The following is a 22,156-nucleotide window of genomic DNA, read 5'->3' as shown; positions in this document are numbered from 1 at the left end:
CTTCCACAGAACACCCTGAGCGGAAGCTGTGACTCCCTCCACCCTGCCCCGTGCAGCGTGGAGCATATGTTCTCGCTGGGCTGGGCACACTCCCCGCGTTCCAGCCGAGGTCTTAGCCAGAAACAGCTTCGTTTGTCACCACATCACGGTGACTCCTACAGGAAGGGCCCATCTGGAGCACAGACCTCACGGAGCTGTGGTCAGTGAGCTGCAGCTGGATGGACACAGGGTCAGAAGCAGAGACGACGAGAACATCAGAGTTGGCACCCAGAGCCTCCAAACCGAGACCCGCCTTTTGCAGGGATCAGACGGGTGGCCGCACCCTCCATGGCCTTCAGTTTCTTCATTTGTAGAACAAACAAATCAGCTCAGTGATGTCCAGAAGGCTGCATTCTATGGGTTTATGGAAGGGGAAACTGTTTCCATTTCGTGGACTTCCACAAAATGATGTAAAATTCCAAAGCAGGGTTCCTGGATGGCTGGGAGTTATGCCCAGTCACGATGCAAAAGCCTTCACTCCATTTCCAAGTCCAGGATCCTTTCTGTAGGACACTATAATATTTACCTTTAGAATCTCTGAAGTGAAAGACAGAATGCTCCCTGGGTCATCAGGTCGGGTGTCACAGCCCAGGCTTTACGGGAAGACGGGCAACACTTCACAGCCTAGAATCCCACTAGAATACACTCTAAGACCCAACCTGTATGACCCTCAAGTGATCCTCAGACCTTCTGTCAAACACAGACACCTGGACTCTACTCCTAGAAACTCTGATCCAGGGTGCCTGGTGGGAGGGAAAGGTGTATGAAAATCTTTCTTCAAGGAAAAATTCCCCAGTGATTCTCACCAGCTTCTTCATAACCTAACTTAAACATTTCAACCTAAAATAATTAGTTGGTTTGCCTATTGGGTTTCCCTGGTGGCTCAGACAGTAAAGAATCTGCCTGCAATGAGGGAGACCCAGGTTTGATCCCTGGGTCAGGAAGATCCCCTGGAGTAGGAAATGGCAACCCACTCCAGTATTCTTGCCTGGGAAACCCCCTGGACAGAGGAGCCTGGAGGACTACAGTCTATGGGTTCCCAAAAGTGTCAGACACGACTTAGGAACTAAACAACAACAACAAGCACCCAGGGCTTGCGAGAGCATCACCCCCACTCCCTTCACATGGCATCCCCACCGGTCTGTGTCCAAATGCCTCCTCTTTTGACTTTTTAATTTTTATTTATTTTTTATTTACCTGCTTATTTTTACTGAAGTCTAGTTGATTTACAATATCGTGTTAGTTTCTGCTGTGCTGCAATGTGAATCATCCCTAAACGCTTCCTTTTCAGGACATGTGCCGTACTGGACTAGAGTCTAGCCCCATGACCTCATCTTAACTTGATTCCCCTCTGCAACGACCCCATCTCCAAATAAGGTGACATTCTGAGATGCTGGGGGTTAGGATGCCAACACAGCTTTGCGGGAGGGACACAATTCAAGTGATAACAGACACCATCCTAGTCCTAAAGATCGGAGACTACCCCTTGGGTCCTCATGTGCCCCATGTCCCCGGGACAAGATTGCAAAGTGCATGCAGGGGTGAGGTTCCTGGTTGGACTGTCTCTTCATCAAACAATTCTTTTTCAGTCTTCTAACTTTATTGAGGCTTTCAATGGCTGAGTCAAAGATCTGTCTTGGTAAATGTCACATTGTGCTTGAAAATACGTGGGTTATTTTCAAATATCTTTTGATATTGATTTCTAACATAATTCCACAGTGATAAGACAATAGACTCTGTATGGTTTCAATATCTTTAGACCATGAAGTTTTTGCACCTTGTTTTATGTCCCTGGGTATGTTCCACTGTCTCATACTTTATAGTCCATGGGAACAAGAATACAATTTGTATCTTACTGTTGTGTGAAAACTGTATAAATCTTAATTATGTTGAATTGGTTCATGGTGTTTTCAAGTCTACTATATCCTTCTACTTTTCTGTATATTCATTCTGTTAATTTTTGAGAGTTTGATATTGAAACTCCAACTAAAAATCTCATCTACTTAAAAAATAATTGTAATATAGAGTGGAACTATATGTAACTTTTTCTGTATTGTCCAAGTCTCCTGTAAATGTGTTATCATACTTTCCTAATTTAAAAAATAAAAAAGAGAAACACATAAACATAAAAACATCCCTTGCTTCACACACCGTCACAAGGACATCTTTTGGGAATTATTCACTTTATTTCTATCTCCCTCTACCCAACCTATCATGGGTGACACATGATGGATCAAACACTCAAGGTGTTACTCAGAGCTTCCTTCAAACAACTCAGCTTGTGTTTAGGACCCAACAAAGGCCGTCTCCAGCCCAGCCCTGTCCCCACCCTGTCAGTTTCTGGCCCTTGGCCTGCAGGGCTTGGCAAATCTCACAGCCCTGGGTTAAGAACACAACTCTACCCAGCAGGTAGGACAGGGTGGGGTCTCTCTGAAACACCACATGGAAGCCAAGTGCAAGCAAATGCCAATATTTATGGAGTCCTTTCTGCTTCTTCTAACTCGACCACCCCTCAGCTTCGGTGCTCCTAACCTGCTCCTCTAACTTTTCCTTAGAAAACAGGAAATAAAAGAATTTCTGAACAGCTAGATAAGTGAACTGACATTATGTTCTTCTACAAATTGTTACACAGGTTCAGAGACAGCGTAGGAATACACATCTCCATGGATTCTCACGGAGTATACTGAGTTACGAGCTCTCCCCTTCTGCAGACACCCACATGGATGCTGAGCTGAGAGGAAAACAAATGAAACAGCTACCTGGAGACAAAAAATGACTGCCCTGCATGAAGCGTGGCCCTCAAGACAAGGAGGAGGACTGCAGAGAGTTTTCCAAACCGTGGTCGCAGCCTGGTGAGAGGCCCCCGGGGAGACACCAGGCTGGTCTGATACAATGCTCTGGAAGCATTCAAATTAATGACAAACAGGTCCTGGTTTGTTGGGAGCTTCAGGTCCAAGAATGCCTTTCCACAATTCAGCAAGTTTATAGCTCTTTTGGAGCTTGGAAGGCATCCCTTTGCTGAAGAGAAGCCACCCCCTTCTCCAGTGGAAAGTCCCTGTGTGATTCAAAAAATGACATCTTCATGGCAACCCCTGGATGTTCCCACTCAAACAGGGCCACCCAGACCCAGGTTCAAAAAGGCGACGGAGACCCCCTTCAAAGAGGAAAAATCCGGCATATAACTCAGACTTAAAAATCGCCCGGGGCTCACTACACTGGAGTCAGACCCATAAAAATAATCTCGCTAATAGGAGCTGTCATCGAGTGAGTGCTTATCCCACACACTGAACTCAGATGAATCTCAAGCCACTAGCTCGTGGTGTCTCTGCAGCCCTGTTACTGATCCCATCTTACTAATGTAAGACCCAAAGCCTTCAAGGTCAGAATCTTCCCCAAGGTCATACCTGCAGGGGATGGAGTCAGCTTTCCTTGTTCTGTTGACTCCAGAGGCTAAGCTCTTGAGCCCCTCGTGCTTTTAAGAGTTGGTTCAACTCTGAACAACTGGCTAAAACAGAAGAGCCAATAAGATCAAACCAGCACATCATCCAAGGACTGCCTGATCCCAGAGGCCAAGACAGCGCCCCATCCGGCCACGATTTTCATGTCTCAAGTGGCCTTGGTGGCAATGAGCAGGCAGGACACATCCCGAGGGAACCACATGAGTCTGTGAAATGGGGCTTGAGGGCTCCTTCACAGATGGATCCAAGGACTGTGGTGCTTATAAAAATGTCAGAGAAACTCAATATGCAATCAGCCAACAGGCCCTGAGGTTTGCCGACCCTATTACATGATAAAGTGTGGGAGGCAGACCCCAAATGAATGTCCTGTCAAAGGATCTGCTATCCCAAGTCTGGAGAGATGACAAGGCAAGGGAGAACTTGGGTTTGCCAAGTAGAACTTCATTGAAGATTTCATTTCATAGCTTTTCCCCTTCCTACTAAAGGTAGAGACTGTATACTCAGTGTCTTAAGATAAAGCTAATAGTGGTTGCTGAAAATAGTTGGATATTTGAATTGATGATTGATATAGATGAAAGGCATGATGTCTGTGATTTCTTGATTGAACTTTTTACCATCCTGGTGAAGAAGCCAATGTGATCAATTACAAAATGTCCCCAGCTCTTCATTTATCCCTGTCCATGATCCTTGCAATCAAATTCTTCAGCTCATTCCATTTCTGGGGACAGCTATTCTTTGAATTTGGGCTGTTCTTGGGATCTGATCTGGCCAAGAGAATGTGGTAGTAATGACATTCAAAACACATGAGACCACCCAATCTAGCCACCTCCCAGCTACCATCAGATGACCACAGGCTCAGGAACCAACTCAGCTGATATCAGGTGAGCCTGACCCAGATCAGCATCACCACCCAGCTGACCCCTGGATTTAGGAGCTGCAGTAAATGCTTATTATTTTAAAACACTTGAATTTCAGGGTGTCCTGTTACACAGCTGTAGCTAACAGACACAACAGGGTTCCCAAAGGACGAAGGAAGACTACTTTCCCAAGACACTCCCATGGCAGATATGAACTTGTTCTGAGCAAGCCATTTCTCCAAGGCCATCATCTTATTTACTAAAATATGCTGCTTCAAGAAGAACTCCCATTTATGGACTTTTACTATGTGTGAGGCCCTGGGAGTCCATTTTTTTTTTTATTTAATCCTCCCTGCAAAGTTCTCTGGACTGCCACACACAAGGACTGTGATGTAACATTCTCCTGTTCATGAGAAACAGAGACTCAGAGGGGCCAGCTGGCCCAAGGCCACACACTAAGTGGCAGATCCAACCTGCGACCCCAAGGCCAACTTGCCTCGAGCTCACATGCTTACAGAGTGTGCCTCGGAAGTTCTGTCTCTGTAATTCATTAATGGCGATGTGCTGGGGTTGAAAAGGTTGCAGTGGGATCATGTATCAAGTTCATATATATATTGGAGGTTTCACCAGCTTTCCCCAGGCCAAGAGAGGGTGGTGGGCGGACAAGCACAGGCTCCTTGAACTGCTCCCCATGCCAACAGGAAGATTTTTCTCCCGTTCAAAAAAGTCAAAAGAAGAATGTAAGTCAGGGTCCAGAAAACTCTTCCTATAAAGGGCCAAGCAGTAAATATTTTAGGCTTTGCAGGCCACATGGTCTTGAATGTGTCCTTGAACCAAAAGAGCAGCCATGGAGAACACATACAAGATTGGGCATGGCTGCGTCTGGTAAAATTTTACTTACAAAAACAGGGGTATTTTGCTGAGCCCTAGCCTTAGGAGTCAGGCTATGGGATCTCCCAAAAGAAAATAATTGCTCTTACTCCATAGAACCTTTTTTATTTTTTATTTTATAAAAGTGTTGGTATTTCTCAGCTTGATGACTCAATCACCAAACCTACCTTTGAATTATTTTTTAACTGTTTCCAAAAAGCAAACCACCTTCCAAGGACATTTGACTCCATTGAGAAACCAAACACAGTAAGTCCCTGGTTCTGGAAACTGTCCCCAGAGTCCGGCTCAAGGATCTTTCACCCAATATCAAATCTTTACAATAAGTGGACTGGATCACATGGAAGAGAATCTGTGTGTGTGCTATCTCCTTGACTCTTAAAAACTTAATTTCTTCATGCCAAACACGTCTATTTTTCTTTTGTTGTCTTTTTTTCCCCCTCACAGCTTTATTCAAATACAGTTCACATCTCATACAAGCCACCTATTTAAAATGTGCAAGTCAACCTTTTTAATACAGTTCTGCACCCGCAGACTCAATGAACCATGGATCAAAAATATTTTTTTAAATTCCAGAAAGTTCCAAAAAGCAAAACTTGAATTTGCCTCATTCTGGCAACTATTTACATAGCACTTACATTGCATTAGACGTTATAAGTAATCTAAAGATTATTTCCAGTGTAGGGAGGATAGAGAATTCCCTGGCAGTCTAGTGGTTAGGACTCAGCGTGCTTGGTGCTGAGGACCTGGGTTCAATCCCTGGTCAGGGAACTAAGATCCCACGAGCCAAAAAATTCTTAAATAATTAAAAATAAAAAAATAAAGTATAGCGAGGATGTGCATAGGTTATGTGCAAACACTACATTGTTTCATACCCAGGACTTGAGCATCTGCAGATTTTGGTCCCCAAGGCAGGTCCTGGAACCCATCCCTATCAGACACCAAGAGACAAGAGTGCATTCACAGGGTTGTGGCAACCATTACTTTTGTTGTCTTCATTCACCGTAAGTGGTAACAGGGAGTGAGATCCCACACGTTATTCCTGCTCGACGGCCTTGCGACTACATCCAAAATCAAAGTTGTGTTCACTAGAGGGTCATTTACTACCCCTGAAGAGGTACAACAAGCAGGCAACAGTTACGCCAGCATTGCTTTCTTCCCTTCCATTTTCCTCAAATTACCACCTTCAATGATCGATTCATCTATTTACAATGCAAAAAAATTAAAAATTAGCAAGACCAGACTCAGTAGCATTTTGTTTGCTCAACAAAATGGAAATTCGCATATACAAGTTGGCTCTTTTTAAAAAAATTCCATTCCTTCCGAGTTCTCTGATTCTTACTGATGCCACAAACCACTTCGGTGGAATCATTCCTTCTTCTTCTCACTTTGTAACAGGCCAAGTCCCCCACCTCTCCACAGACAGACACACAGCATCCATTTGGGGTCCATTCAAGCCCCCATCGGGCTTCCCAGGTGGTTCTAGTGGTAAAGAACCCACCTGCCAATGCAGGAGATGTAAGAGACATGGTTTCAATTCCTGAATTGGGAAGATCTCCTGGAGAAGGGCATGATAAACCACTCCAGTAAAATTCTTGCCTGTAGAATCCCACGGATAAAGGAGCCTGGCAGGCTACAGTCCACAGGGTCGCAAAGAATCAGACATGAGTGAAGTGACTGAGGACGCATACACACGAGCCCCACCAGAAACTGCTTCACAGACCCTGGTTTGAATGCCCTGGTTGTGGGGGAGTGGTGCTGCAGAGCAAGAAAACCAGCCCAGAGAGAAGATAAAAGGCACCTCTCTCTATGACCGTCAAAACACCTGACTAGGACTGTTGATGTCACCGATAAAAATATCTTTCCAGAAACATCCGGCATCCCAAGGTGCATCCGCCTACCTGCTAGATACACATACACAGAGGCACACGCTCACCATACACACACACACTGCTCTACCTGTGAAGGTCAAGAGCCACCCACCCTGAAGAATCACCACTTCTCCAGGCCCCTCATTTCCACTTTCTGGCAGCATCATACCTCAACAAAAGAGCCATCCAGTAGCCACCAGCATCCGGTCCCTGGGCCCCTCCAGCTGCTAAAGAAAAAACCCAGTTCATCGGACACAGGGAGCAAAAAAAGGGTTGGGGGAGATATTTAGAATGTCCTCCCTAAACTCTCCTGGTTCCAAGACTTCAGGATTCCAGATTCTAGAAGAGGGTGGCTGATGGCATAGGGCAGAAGCCGAGGTGGGAACCCATTCACAAGAAAGACTACAGCCTTTAATTCTTTTAATAAAATACTCCACGAGGCCTCTGGATGCCTGAGGGACTGATGCGCCCCCACCCCCGGCCACTTCCTCCTCCTTTAGGGGCTCCTGTGATCCTTCAGACACTCCTCTGAGATTTTGGGAGGTTTTCTCCCTATGGAATGGGGCCTCTTTAGCCATGATCTGCGTTTCTATTTATTCTTCCCCAACACTCAGGCCTGAAAGTAGCTCAAGAGCGAAAAAGAAATTGGAGAGAGATGCATTTTTGTCATTCTTGGCATGTGTCAAAGTCATGTTGGAAAAAGAATTCTGGTCAATTTTTAGAGTTGCTGAGAGACATTGAGTGAGTGCGCTAAAGATATGTTTTGGTATAAAAGACAAAAAAGAGACAGTGTGCTTATACAGTCACCCTCTATTCCGACAGGCGTTCACACCCATGGGGGCAGGGAGAACCGACAAGAGCCAGGAGCCCAGGCTGCCTCTCCTGGTCCTGGTGGGGGCTATGGAGGTGGCCCCCAGGCCTCTTCTCCTGCTCAATGTCCCCCTACAACTCATACCCCAGGAGGTAGCCAGAGCAATCTTTGGAAACATGAATTCATTAAAGTCATCTCCATTCTTCCAACCTTCCATCAGCTTCCTCCCCTATTGAGAATAAACTCCTCCAGTGATTGAGTGCCCCAAGGCTCTGACCCCTCCTGTCCCACCCCCAACCCCTATGTCCTTCTCTGTTCCCCAAGGATCTCTGGCCTAGAGTGGGTCTTTTCAGAGGCCGGTCCCTCCATCCAGAAAGTTCTTCCCTGGGTGGGGACAGCACCAACTCCTTCCCATAACCAGGTTTCCATTCCCCCCACAACCCCGACCAAATGGGATCCCTCCCATTAACCCCATCACCACCTGATGACCCCCACTTCCCTTCTCCTTAGCAACTTTGTTCTTTGTAGATTTCTTTATTCCGTCACGTTCCCCCAGGAACAGGCACTTCATGAGAATTTGGGGCTTGTCTGCCTGGCACACTGCATGCAAAATGGGAATCTGACTGGTGCTCCATAAATCTTACATAAATCAATCAAACCATCAACAAAAGGGGAGCTTTTTAAACTTTTCTTTTCAGAAGTAATTTCAAACTTACAGAAAAATTGTGAGAATAGTATATTGAATGCCCATAAACCCTTTATCCAGATTCACCTTGCTGCCCCATTGCTTCATCATTCTATCTATAGCTATATAATTTCTATTTATAGCCATCTATTTCCATCCATCAATCTATCTACTCCATACATCTATCCACTCATCCATCCATCCATCCATCCATCCACCCACCATCCATCCACCCATCCAGCCATTATCCATCTACCCACCCACCCATCCATCCATCCATCCATCCACCAACCCATCCACCCACCAACCATCCATCCATCCATTCTTCATTATTTCTGAACTGTTCCAGAGTAAATAGCATACATCATGGTCCTACACCCTTAAATACTTCAATGCTTATTTTTCAGTAATAAAAACATTCTTTTACATGATCCAGGCACACAATTTCAATAATTTTATCATTGATATAATTCTTGTATCCAATCTACTGTTCAAATTCAAACTTTGTCAACTGACTTAATAACGTCCCTTAGAGAATTCTTCCTCCAGGATAGGATCCAGTAAAGGTCAGCATGTAGCTGCCCCCTCTGCTATATACCTGAAAAAACACAACACTGAAAATCAACTATACTTCAATTTAAACACACATACATATAAGTGGGATGATCAGTCATGGAGGCAGAACCGTATGTTCTGTGCAGGTAACAAATCTTGTGACATCCTCTCTGTCTTGTGTGTTCCACCCACTGGCTTCCCTACCTGGGGGGGGGGGGGGGGTGGTGGCGCGGGGAACTCTCCCACAGGGACACAAAAATGGGTTTTTCTCTTGGTGACCCATATACCCTGACCCTGGGGACAATGCCATTGTAGCCACCTGCCTCTGCACCCCTCCCCAGCCTGGCCACGGAGTTGGAGGACTCAGGGAGGCAAGCAGGAACCCCTCAAAAGCTGGAGAAGGTTACAACCATCTCCAAGATCCACCATTCCAGCCATCATGAATAGGCAGGGCCTCAGAAACTCTCTTCCCATTGTGTGAATCACAACAGAACAAAAGGATCTGATACTTGGGTATCATGAAATAGTAATAGGATGTTTTAAAAATAAAATTGAAGAAATAAAGAAACGTTAATCAAAATAAATGGAGGGAACAGTAAACCTTCATGAAACAGTCAGGCCACCTCTCTCTCGGTACAAAGTCCAGTTTTAATGAATCTCTAAACAGAAACGTAATTATTGGCTGGATTTATTTTTCCTGGCTTTCCACAGAATCCATTTCTGTAAAACAAAGGAAACAAGCTTTGTTCTGTGCTTTTTGCATTTAATAAAGGAAAACTGAATGTGCTGGAAATTCTCCCTCTCTTCCTCCTGACCCACCGTTCCCAGGCCCCAGCCCCTGCTCTGAGCTCCAGAAGGCCACACTTGGCTTCTGGGGGCCACTGCTGGCTCCCAGGGGGATTTGACCACTGGCGGGAGCTTACGGAGGGGAGGAGAGAGTCCAGGGCACTTACTGCCTGTTTCTCTCCTGGCCCCGAGCTCCTGTCAAGCTGCCTCTCCATGGCTCACAGCACTGAGGGCCCTGCCTTCCTCTCCTCCTCCAGCTCAGGGTGGTGATGGCCCCTCATTATAGCAACTCCACAGACTGCACACCCTGTCCTCTTGGTCCTCTCGCCCTACCCACTTCTCACTAAGTAGATCTTTCCCCAAACTACCTCCACTGCTCCTTGCAAGTATCCCATTGTTGCTTCCCAGACCTTAGCAGAAGGAAGAACTCGGGGGGACACCATGACCAGAGGGAAAGATCCCCTCACACACAGTCTGGTGGCCAGGCGTCCTCAGCCATAATCTAAGTTATTTTAGGAATTGAAGAAGATGACACCCCCGGCTATGAATGAGTTGACATCATCTCAGAAAAAAAATCCCTCCTTCCATTCACCCCCATCAGCTGTCAGAACTGAAAAGCTGTGCTCCTTGGCTGTCAACTGCCAGGGCGAAGACTGAAAAGTGAACACACCAGGAGGATGAACTCATTCATCCAAGGTCTGAGACACTGTCCGGGACAGCATGTGTCACAATATTAATGCAAATATCAGACTGTGTTCAAGAGCTTGCGAGAACAAGATCATTGACTTCCCCCCATGTCCAGCTGCATAACTGGCCTTCTATAGACACAGCCTAAGGGCAGCCCTTTAATGAACCCACAGCTTTGATTTTCTCTGATTAAATGGATGGGTAGAGACGTCAAATCATCATGGCATGGAATCTGGAGAGGATGATGACTAGGGCAGCTGCGACCACAGAGCTCTGCGACCATGAATCTGGGGTCTATGGGACTGTAACACCTCTCGGGGTGAATCAGAAAGAACCCTTTTCTCAAAAGCAGAACTGCTCACCCATCAACTGGAGCAAAGAATGCATCCAACGGCTTTGCAGCTACATGGATGGACCTAGAGATGCTCATACTAAACGAAGTGAGTCAGACCAAGAAAGACAAGTATCATGTGATATCACTTATATGTGGAATCTAAAATATGTCACAAATAAACTTATCCATGGAACAGAAACAGACTCACATAGAGAACAGACTTGTGGTTGCCAAGGAGGAGGAGAATGGGGAAAGGATGGTGTAAGAGTTTTGGATTAGCAAATGCAAACTATCATGTATATGATGGATAAACAACAAGGTCCTGTTATATAGCACAGGGAACTGCATTCGATACCCTGCGATAAACCATAATGGAAGAGAATATATACACATATACATATTATATATGTAACTGAATCTCTTTGCTGTACGCCAGAAACCAACACAACATTGTAAATCAGATATACTTGAATAAAATAACTTAAAAAAAAAAAGTGCCCCACGGTAAACATCAAAGGGTTTTTAACTTGGATATGATAATATGTTTGTCACCCAATCTCACTGTGGATCTTATCAGTCCTCAAGGAAAACATTACAACTTAAAGACAGTATCAGATGGATCTGAGGAGTGCCTTAGCACCAAGAAAAGCAGTGTTCTGGCTGGTGTCCCCTCCTCTAACAAGGCGAGAGGGCAGTGAAATTAGCCTTCTGACATCAATTTGTAACTTATCAGCCGCCACCACAGACAGCCAGCTTTCAAATGACTGAAATGAGAGGAAGCATCCAGTGACTCAGGACGAGCATTTTTTATTATTCTCAAGTGTGCTAAGGTCAGATCGTCGCAGCTACCAAATACGTTCAGTCATCATAACTGATGTTTTCTGAGCTCCGATCCTGCACCAGGCACCGCATGCGGACTTGCTGTGCCTCGTCTCATTTGACATTCAGAGATCTTGTGAGTAAGGTAGTCCTGCCTCCGACATACTCAAAAGCAAACAGTCCTAGTTTAGTAGACTTCTTTTTTAAGCTTTTTTTTTTTTTTTTTTTTAATTGGGCTCTAGGGGATGGGATGGGGAATACCTCTGTAAGTTATGTCCCATTAGGAAGTTGTCCATTCTAACTTTCCTGGGATAGCTTTCGGAGCTTTTTCTTTTTCTTGGAGCTGCTGCTCTTGCTGGCAGCAGCCTCTTCAGGTCCACTGCTGAGTGGCTCCTCCTTGGACAATTTCCACTTTTTCTTGGGGACCCTCTTGTTTTCTGACTCATCCGGGTCAGTAACTGTTTCCTCTTTGGGAAAAAATTTCTTCCTCTTGGGAAGACTTCCAGTACCAGCTGTCTCTTCAAGATCACTACTAACTAGCTCTTCCTTGGAAAAAGATTTCTTTTTTGGGGGTTTGGAAAAAGAGACAGATGGGTCTTCCATTCCATTCTCCTGAAGAGCCTCCTGGGGCTTTTGCTTTTTCTTCTTTTTGGGTCTTTCACTTGTCTCCTCACACTCCTCTGGGGCACTGCTATTTTCTGAAGAAGCCAGGGCAATTGCAGCCAGCCTTTTCTTTTCCTTCTTCAAGCGTTTCTTCTCCTGTTTCTCTAGCTTCCTAGTAATCTCAGCAGCCGCTTCCTCTGCCTGAACCATTGCCTCCTTCATGACATCCAGATTCTTTCGGGGAATCTCTCCAGTCTCATAGAAGGACAGCCGCTCCTCAACTTGTTCTCAAAGCTTCTCCCCAAAAACACTGGTGGGCACCTCAGAGAAGCAATCGATTTGTGAGGCAATACTGCATTTGTTTGCCAGGTGTCGGGAGACGCGACCTTTGTTCTTGGCAGCTGCTCGGCCAATGAAGGTAGAGTGGAAAATGAGTCCATATTTTGGGGTGTTACCCCTTGTCTTCAAGGCTCTGGAAACTTGGTCCCTTTTCTGGGCCCAGGGAATCACTCAAGACACCAGGACTGGCCATCACCCCCATAGCAGAGGCCTGTATAGGTCAGGGAGTTTTTTTTTTTTTTTGATGTGGACCGTTTTTTAAATACTTCATTGAATTTGTTACATCACTTCTGCTTTATGTTTTGTTTTTTTTTTTGGCTACAAGCATGTGGGATCTTAGCTCCCCAACCAGGTATCCAACACATATCCCCTGCATTGGAAAGTGAAGTCTTAACCACTGGACTGCCAGAGAAGTCCCCAAGTAGATGTGTTTGAATGCCAATCATCGTGTTGATGATAATTACATCAATCAAATGGTTGGCCAAGATATAAAAAATAATTCTTTTTTTTTTCTTTTTTTTATTATTATTATTATTATTTTTTTCCAGTGGGTTTTGTCATACATTGATATGAATCAGCCATGGATTTACATGTATTCCCAATCCCGATCCCCCCTCCCACCTCCCTCTCCACCCGATTCCTCTGGGTCTTCCCAGTGCACCAGGCCGGAGCACTTGTCTCGTGCATCCCACCTGGGCTGGTGATCTGTTTCACCATAGATAGTATACATGCTGTTCTTTTGAAATATCCCACCCTCACATTCTCCCACAAAGTTCAAAAGTCTGTTCTGTATTTCTGTGTCTCTTTTTCTGTTCTGCATATATGGTTATTGTTATCACCTTTCTAAATTCCATATACATGTGTCAGTATGCTGTAATGTTCTTTATCTTTCTGGCTTACTTCACTCTGTATAATGGGCTCCAGCTTCATCCATCTCATTAGGACTGGTTCAAATGAATTCTTTTTAATGGCTGAGTAATATTCCATGGTGTATATGTACCACAGCTTCCTTATCCATTCGTCTGCTGATGGGCATCTAGGTTGCTTCCATGTCCTGGCTATTATAAACAGTGCTGCGATGAACATTGGGGTGCACGTGTCTCTTTCAGATCTGGTTTCCTCAGTGTGTATGCCCAGAAGTGGGATTGCTGGGTCATATGGCAGTTCTATTTCCAGTTTTTTAAGGAATCTCCACACTGTTTTCCATAGCGGCTGTACTAGTTTGCATTCCCACCAACAGTGTAAGAGGGTTCCGTTTTCTCCACACCCTCTCCAGCATTTATTGCTTGTAGACTTTTGGATAGCAGCCATCCTGACTGGCGTGTAATGGTACCTCATTGTGGTTTTAATTTGCATTTCTCTAATAATGAGTGATGTTGAGCATCTTTTCATGTGTTTGTTAGCCATCTGTATGTCTTCTTTGGAGAAATGTCTGTTTAGTTCTTTGGCCCATTTTTTGATTGGGTCATTTATTTTTCTGGAATTGAGCTTGAGGAGTTGCTTGTATATTTTTGAGATTAATCCTTTGTCTGTTTCTTCATTTGCTATTATTTTCTCCCAATCTGAGGGCTGTCTTTTCACCTTACTTATAGTTTCCTTTGTAGTGCAAAAGCTTTTAAGTTTCATTAGGTCCCATTTGTTTAGTTTTGCTTTTATTTCCAATATTCTGGGAGGTGGGTCATAGAGGATCTTGCTGTGATTTATGTCGGAGAGTGTTTTGCCTATGTTCTCCTCTAGGAGTTTTATAGTTTCTGGTCTTACATTTAGATCTTTAATCCATTTTGAGTTTATTTTTGTGTATGGTGTTAGAAAGTGTTCTAGTTTCATTCTTTTACAAGTGGTTGACCAGTTTTCCCAGCAGAGCAAAACAGAGCAAAGGAACAATTTCCCAGCTAAAGCAAGTCTTTCGACCCTCTTGGCAAATGAGGCACTGATTTTAATTCCTTTGGTGGCAAGCGTGGTTTCCAGCACCCCTTTGGTAGAAGGTTCCATAAAACGGGTAAGTGGTTGGAAAAGTTCCCCTTAGGCCTCAGCATCTGGTTATTCTCCTGGTGACCCTTCAGGGTATAGAATACAGAATGAAAGCACCCACAAAGAAGCCTGAAGATGCTACTGGCCTTGTGGTAGGAGGTCACCTGAATATGCCCGTCTAGTCCTGCTGGCTTTATAAGGCCTGATCCCACTGCTTCTTGAAATGCCCTGACCAAAGAAAGTCTTCAATGTAAAAGAAATAAACAACCTTGCCAAAAAAAAAAAAAAAATCCCCCACTAGGTGAAACCTCCAGGTCCTAGAACATTTCTGGGCTGGACCACCCAAAGGCTTCTGTGTTGTTGACCTGCTTACCCTGCTAACCCACCAGTTAGCACAAGTATAGTCAAACATGGCTCCAGGTCATTCTGTTACAAAAAGTCCATTCAAACTGACACATTTGGCTTTAAAAAAAAAAAACTGGGGCAATGTAAACATCAGGGAAAAAAAGTGATGGCTCACATGGTAGCTCTATTTTTAGTTTTTTAAGGAACCTCCATACTGTTATACATAAAAGTGAAAGTGTTAGTCGTTTAGTCGTGGTCCCACTCTTTGCAACCCCATGGACTGTAGCCCACCAGGCTCCTCTATCCATGGAATTCTCCAGGCAAGAATACTGAAGTGGGTTGCCATTCCCTTCTCCAAGGGATCTTCCCTGGCCCAGGGATCGAACCTGGGTCAGGGAAGCCCATTCTCCATAACAGTTGTACCAATTTACATTTCCACCAATAGTGTAGAAGGGTTCCCTTTTCTCCATGCTGTCACCAACACCTGTTATTTGTGGTCTTTTTGAGATGGCCATTCTGACCAATATGAGGTGATACCTCCTTGGACTTTTGAGTTGCATTTCTCCAATAATTAGTGATGTTGAGTACATTCTCATGTGCTTCTTGGCCATCTGTATGCATTCCTCAGAGAAATGCCCATGATGATCTTTGGCCCATTTTTTGATTGGGTTGTTTGTATTTTTGTTATTGAGCTGCATGAGCTCTTTGTATATTTTGGAGATTAATCCCCTGTTGGATGCTTCATTTGAGAATATTTTCTCCCATTCTGTGGCTTGTCTTTGCTTTGGCTTTGGTTTCCTTTGCTGTGCAAAAGTTTTTTAGTTTAATTTCGGTCCCATTTGATTATTTTTGTTTCTCTTTTCATTACTCTAGGAGGTGGGTCAAAAAAGATTTTGCTGTAATCAAAACTACAGTGGGCTATCACCTCACACCAGTTAGAATGGCTATCATCAAAAAGTCCACAAACAACTGCCGGAGAAGGTGTGGGGAGAAGAGAACTCCCCCCAACCCCACACTGTCGGTGGGAATGTAAATTGGTACAGCCACTATGGAGAACCGAATGAAGGTTCCTTAAAAAACTAAAACCAGAGCTACCATATGACCCTGCAATCCCACTCCTGGGCACAGACCCAGAGAAAAACATGATCTGAAAGGATACATGCACCACAGTGTTCATTGCAGCAATGTTTACAAAAGCCAAGACCTGGAATGTCTTGTCAATCGACAGAAGTGAAGTCGCTCAGTCGTGTCCGACTCTGCAACCCCGTGGACTGTAGCCTACCAGGCTCCTCTGTCCATGGGATTCTCCAGGCAAGAATACTGAAGTGGGTTGCCATTTCCTTCTCCAGGGGATCTTCCCGACCCAGGGATCAAACCTAGGTCTCCCGCATTGTGGGCAGATGCTTTAACCTCTGAGCCACCAGGAAAGCTCTGTCAATCAACAGAGGAACAGATAAAGAAGATGATGTATAGATAAAATTCTATAGCATCTTTCCTCCATTGTTCTCGGACACACTTTTAGTTATTTTAAACACATTCAAGTGTAACAAACATCTTGGAGATTCAAGGCATAAGATGATCTTACTCCTGAAGATGACCTGTATTGATTCCTAGATGATCTGACAGCCTGGAAATAGAAATGGCTTTCAATTTTCTAAGACCAAAGTCATTCAGCATGAGCTTCTTCATTTTTTCTTTTTTGATCTTCACATATTTTCAGTATCTTTATCAGTTCAGGCTTTCCTCTGCCCTCTGCTTCCTTACTTCCAAGCCCAGTGACCTGTGCAAACCAGAGACTTGGTAAATGTCTGCTCAATAAATTACTAATCATCTTGCCTGCTTCTGAGATTCAGATCTTAATTTGATTCAAAATTTCATTTGTATTGCTTTCAAAGGTTCTGACGTGGCTGTTCTATTTCTTGAGTAGTATTGCATTCATGTATGGGGAGATCAGCCCTAAGTGTTTAGAGACAAAGGATAATGATGTTTGTCTGCAATACTTTTACCTGATTTTCCCATATAAATATGTTTTATATGTATATATATGGGCTTCCCTGATAGCTCAGTTGGTAAAGAATCTGCCTGCAATACAGGAGATCCCAGTTCAACTCCTGGGTAGGGAGGATCCAATCCAATCCCAAAGAAAGACAATGCCAAAGAAGGCTCAAACTACTGCACAATTGCACTCATCTCACACGCTAGCCAAGTAATACTCAAAATTCTCCAAGCCAGGCTTCAACAATACATGAACTGTGAACTTCCAGATGTTCAAGCTGGTTTTAGAAAAGGCAGAGGAACCAGAGATCAAATTGCCAACATTCGCTGGGTCATCGAAAAAGCAAGAGAGTTCCAGAAAAACATCTATTTCTGCTTTACTGACTATGCCAAAGCCTTTGACTGTGTGGATCACAATAAACAGTGGGAAATTTGGAAAGAGATGGGGATATTAGACCACCTGACTGCCTCTTGAGAAACCTGTATGCAGCTCGGGAAGCAACAGTTAGAACTAGACATGGGACAACAGAAAAGGAGTACATCAAGGCTGTATATTGTCACCCTGCTTATTTAACTTATATGCAGAATACATCATGTGAAATGCTGGGCTGGATGAAGCAAAAGCTGGAATCAAGATTGCTGAGAGAAATATCAATAACCTCAGATATGCAGATGACACCACCCTTATGGCAGAAAGTGAAGAGGAATTAAAGAGCCTCTTGATGAAAGTGAAAGAGGAGAGTGAAAAGGTTGGCTTAAAGCCAAACATTCAGAAAACTAAGATCATAGCATCTGGTCCCATCACTTCATGGCAAATAGATGGGGAAACAGTGGAAACAGTGGCTGATTTTATTTTGGGGGACTCCAAAATCACTGCAGATGGTGATTGCAGTCATCAAATTAAAAGACGCTTACTCCTTGGAAGGAAAGTTATGACCAACCTAGACAGCATATTAAAAAGCAGAGATATTACTTTGTCAACAAAGGTCCATCTAGCCAAAGCTATGGTTTTTCCAGTAGTCATATATGGATGTGAGAGTTGGACTATAAAGAAAGCTGAGTGCAGAAGAATTGATGCTTTTGAACTGTGGTATTGGAGAAGACTCTTGAGAGTCCCTTGGACTGCAAGGAGATCCAACCAGTCCATCCTAAAGGAAATCAGTACTGGGTATTCATTGGAAGGACTGATGTTGAAGCTGAAACTCTAATATTTTGGCCACCTGATGCAAAGAACTGACTCATTTGAAAAGACCCTGATCCTGGGAAAGATTGAAGGCAGGAAGAGAAGGGGCCAACAGAGGATGAGATGGTTGGATGGCATCACCGACTCAATGGACATGAGTTTGGGTAAACTCTGGGAGTTGGTGACGGACAGGGAGGCCTGGCGTGCTGCGGTTCATGGGGTCACAGGGAGTAGGACACGACTGAGTGACTGAACTGAACTGAACCCACTCCAGTATTCCTGGGCTTCCCTGGTGGCTCAACTGGTTAAGAATCCGCCTGTAATACAGGAGACCAGAGTTTGATCCCTGGGTTGGGAAGATGCCCTGGAGAAAGGAAAGGCTACCCACTCCAGTATTCCTGGCCTTGTGAATTCCATGGACAAAAAAGTCTGGCAGGCTACAGTCTGTGCGGCTGCAAAGAGTCAGACACAACTGAGTGACTAACACGCACACACACACACATATGTGTGCAGGTAATAATAATGTACGTTCAATATTTGGTCCTGAACCCTGTACTGGCAAAACGCTCCTAAAACTCTTGGAATTTCTTGAGTGATGGGAGTGGTTTTCTTACTCTTAAGGAGCCCCTTTGGAGCTCAGGTGGGGTTCCCGGAGAGCCTCAGGCTGGTGTTACTCATAAGAAAGACCCAGTGATTAGAGAGCTAGAACTTTTAATTCCACTCACCAACCTCAGGGAAGGGGAGGGTGAGGTCTGCAGATTAAGTTCTATCAAAATTCTTCAGCAAGTTGAGTTGATGAACTTCCAGGTTGGTAAACATGTCCATGTGCTGGGCGGGTGGTACACCCCAGTCCTATGGGGACAGAGCTTCTGGGCAGGACCTCCCCCTGTGTACCTCTTCATCTGGATGTGTCTGTATCCTTTTACAATACCCTTTCCCCACTTTTTTTTTTTTACTGAAATATGATTCATGCATATAATAACCTTTAAAATAAACTGGGAAACATAAGTAAATGTCTCTTGAGTTTCATAAGCCAAATTATGAAATTAACTGAACCAAGGAGGAGGTTGTGGAAAGCGCCAATTTATAGCCAGTGGGTCAGAAGCACAGGTGACACCCGGGACCTGTGACCTGTGTCTGAAGTGGGGGCAGCCTCATGGACTGAGCCCGTGACCTGTGGGCTCTGTGCTGTGTCCAGGTGGACAGTGTGAGGATCGGATCAGATCTGCAGGACACCCAGGCGGTGTCCACTTAGAACTGGAGAACTGCTTGGCAGGGCTGGAAAACACACAGAGGAAACACACACACTTGTGTAGAGACAGACAGAGATCACACACACAGACACAGAGAGAGCCAGAAATGCTCAGCATCCATAGAGCAGCTCACTCCAGGCGGAAGGGCCACAGTATGAGCCAAATGAGGGACAGCATGCCTCCCAGAAAAATGAGCAGATGTCCCAACCCAGGAGCTTCACAGCAGTGATTCTGTAACAGTCTCTCAAATGAGGTGGAAATAATCTTCGAAGCTCCACGCAGGCACCCCCCCATGTTAATTTCATAATATGGCCCCTGTGATGTTGGTAAATCACCATGTTTTGACTGGAACGCAAAACACACACATATGCAACACCTCTGCAACTTGACCTGCCTGTGCCAGACAGGACTCGACAAAGGCAAGAACCGGCTGCAACACAGGCTGGGCCGTCGGCAATGCCCGGGCCAGCTTGCCTTTAGACACATTTGGCTCCAGATGCAGCTTTGACATGCCGACAGGTTTAAGTGAACGTAATTACAGGTGAGCAAGCTGGGTGGACCCTGCTTTCCCAATCCATCCCTGATGCTGCCCAGGAGCGAGGCAGGCCCAGGAGAATGAGCCTACTTGGGAGTCTGTGCAATGACATTCTGGGATTCCCCACTGATACACCCTGCCCCAAGCATAGGAGGAGCCGATGGCTTTGGTGAGCCTGGTGCACCAACCCTTAAGGTTGGAAGGACCCATAACCCACCATCAAGTGGGCACAAGTGGCTGAACACGCAGTATGAATCCATGTACCTACTGTGAACGTATCAAAACACTCGGTACCACCCGGTACATAATTGCTCCCTGAAACTCCTCCAGCACCCGCCCCGTGCCTCCCTGAGCCCCCTCAGCACCCCCAGCACCGCACCCCCATGTCCCCACGATCCAAAGGATAAGAACAGGGCTCTGGCTCCATTCGACTCAGCGGCCAGTCGTGACCTGTCAGCTCTGCGCTTTGTCACTGTTGAGTATTTTAAACCCCACTCTGGCCTCCTAGTTCTTCCAGGGCAAGATCTACTTTGTTCTGCATCACATCCCAGCACTTCCTACGGTGCATACAGGGCATCCACAGATGCAGGCAAGCACCTGCGATGGGGCAGGTTTGCTGGGGGTGGGGAGGTGGGAGGACCTGCTGAGGCCACACCTGCCTTAGAGACACACCCATGTCTCAGGAACAGGTTCCCAGAAGCAGGTCCCAGGAGGCGCTGAGCCTGAGGCCCTGATTGCCTTGCCAGGCGGTTTTACTGGGAAATGCTGACTTGAGACATGTTAGCAATACAACACACACACACACACACACAGTGAAGAATGAAGCTATTCTGTCCCTCCCAGTGTCTCCACCACGAGCTTGCAACACAGTGGAACCCAGGGTCCTTGAGCTGTGTTGTGGTCAAACCTGAAACCACCTGGTAGGTCTATGCCAGGTAGAGGAAAGGAGACCACCTCAATAGCAAATTGGGAGGGGGGCTGGGACAGCTGTAAGGACACCAACGTCTCCAGACCAGGACTCTGTGTGGCTGCCCACTGAGGTCTGGACACAGCTGGACACAAAGGGAAGGTCAGTGTGCCAGCACATGGCTGCCTCTAGAAGGGAAAAGAAACCACCCTGAAAGCTTCCCTGGTGACTCAGATGGTAAGGAGTTCGCCTGCAAGGTGGGAGACTTGGGTTCGATCCGTGGGTTGGGAAGATGCCCTGGAAAACAGAAATGGCAACCCACTCCAGTATCCTGGTCTGGAGAATTCCATGGACAGAGGAACCTGCTGGGCTACAGTCCATGGGGTCACAAAGAGTCGGACATGACTGAGCGACTAACTCTTCTGGAGACAGGGTATTCCTCTCCCCTCATGGTGGCCTCCAACCCTGCAAGTGGCCAGGAAGGGGCCCTGCTGGCACAACCGCCCATCACCCCATGAGCCTCACCGCCGGCCTCTCCCCCTAAGGTGGCCAGCAGAGCTGTGTCCTCAGCAGATGAGTTGGTGGGCAGCCCCCAAGGGCGGTGCAGCCATGACCCTGAGCAAGAGGTGCTCCAGGGTCGCAGACTCCGACATTCCAGCCCGTCACTAGGGGAGCAAAGTGGGCTCCAACTCCAGGGAAAGAAGGCAGGAGCAAATGGGTGGGGTGGGGCCAGGTGCCCGGAGTGGATAAGGGACAGAGCCAGAGGAAGGACCCAGGCAACCCCTGCTCCCTGAAACCCAGAGCAGCTCTGAACACCCCCACCAAGCTGCCTGAGATCCCGGGAATGTAAAGAAGAGAGGTGTTCTACAAAGAGCGTGCATGCATGCTAAGTCATTCAGTCGTGTCCGACTCTGTGCAACCCCATGGACTGCAGTCCACCAGGCTCCCCTGTCCATGGGATTCTCCAAGCAGGAATACTGGAGTGGGTTGCCATGCCCTCCTGCAGGGCATCTTTCTGACCCAGGGATCGAACCTGTTTCTCTTATGTCTCCTGTATTAGCAGGCGGGTTCTTTACCACTAGAGCTGCCTGAGAAGCTCCTCCTGTAAACACCACACCCTCAGCAAAGCAATCCTATGTCCCTGACAAGAAGGGGAAGGCAAAAAGACCTCCCCAAAAAGGGCATGAACCCATCATGGTGACTCAGGGAGGAGAGGCAGCCCCTTGGCTGCAGAA

At 45.9% G+C, this 22,156-nt stretch overlaps 1 protein-coding gene and 1 non-coding gene across 5 annotated transcripts in view; both read right to left on the bottom strand.

The window, feature by feature from the left end:
• The window catches only part of SLC24A3 (solute carrier family 24 member 3), a 422,543-nt gene that overhangs the window by 302,863 nt on the left and 97,524 nt on the right, over positions 1–22,156 (bottom strand). The window lies entirely within an intron of this gene.
• Positions 12,898–12,984, bottom strand: LOC133045359 (small nucleolar RNA SNORD86). The gene has a single exon (XR_009690233.1). It is a non-coding gene; the product is annotated as a small nucleolar RNA SNORD86 (small nucleolar RNA).

This window comes from Dama dama, chromosome 23 (genome assembly GCF_033118175.1).
Source record: "Dama dama isolate Ldn47 chromosome 23, ASM3311817v1, whole genome shotgun sequence".
NCBI lineage: Eukaryota > Metazoa > Chordata > Mammalia > Artiodactyla > Cervidae > Dama > Dama dama.
Note: the sequence above shows the minus strand (reverse complement) of the source record. Positions and strands in the feature narration are given on the sequence as shown.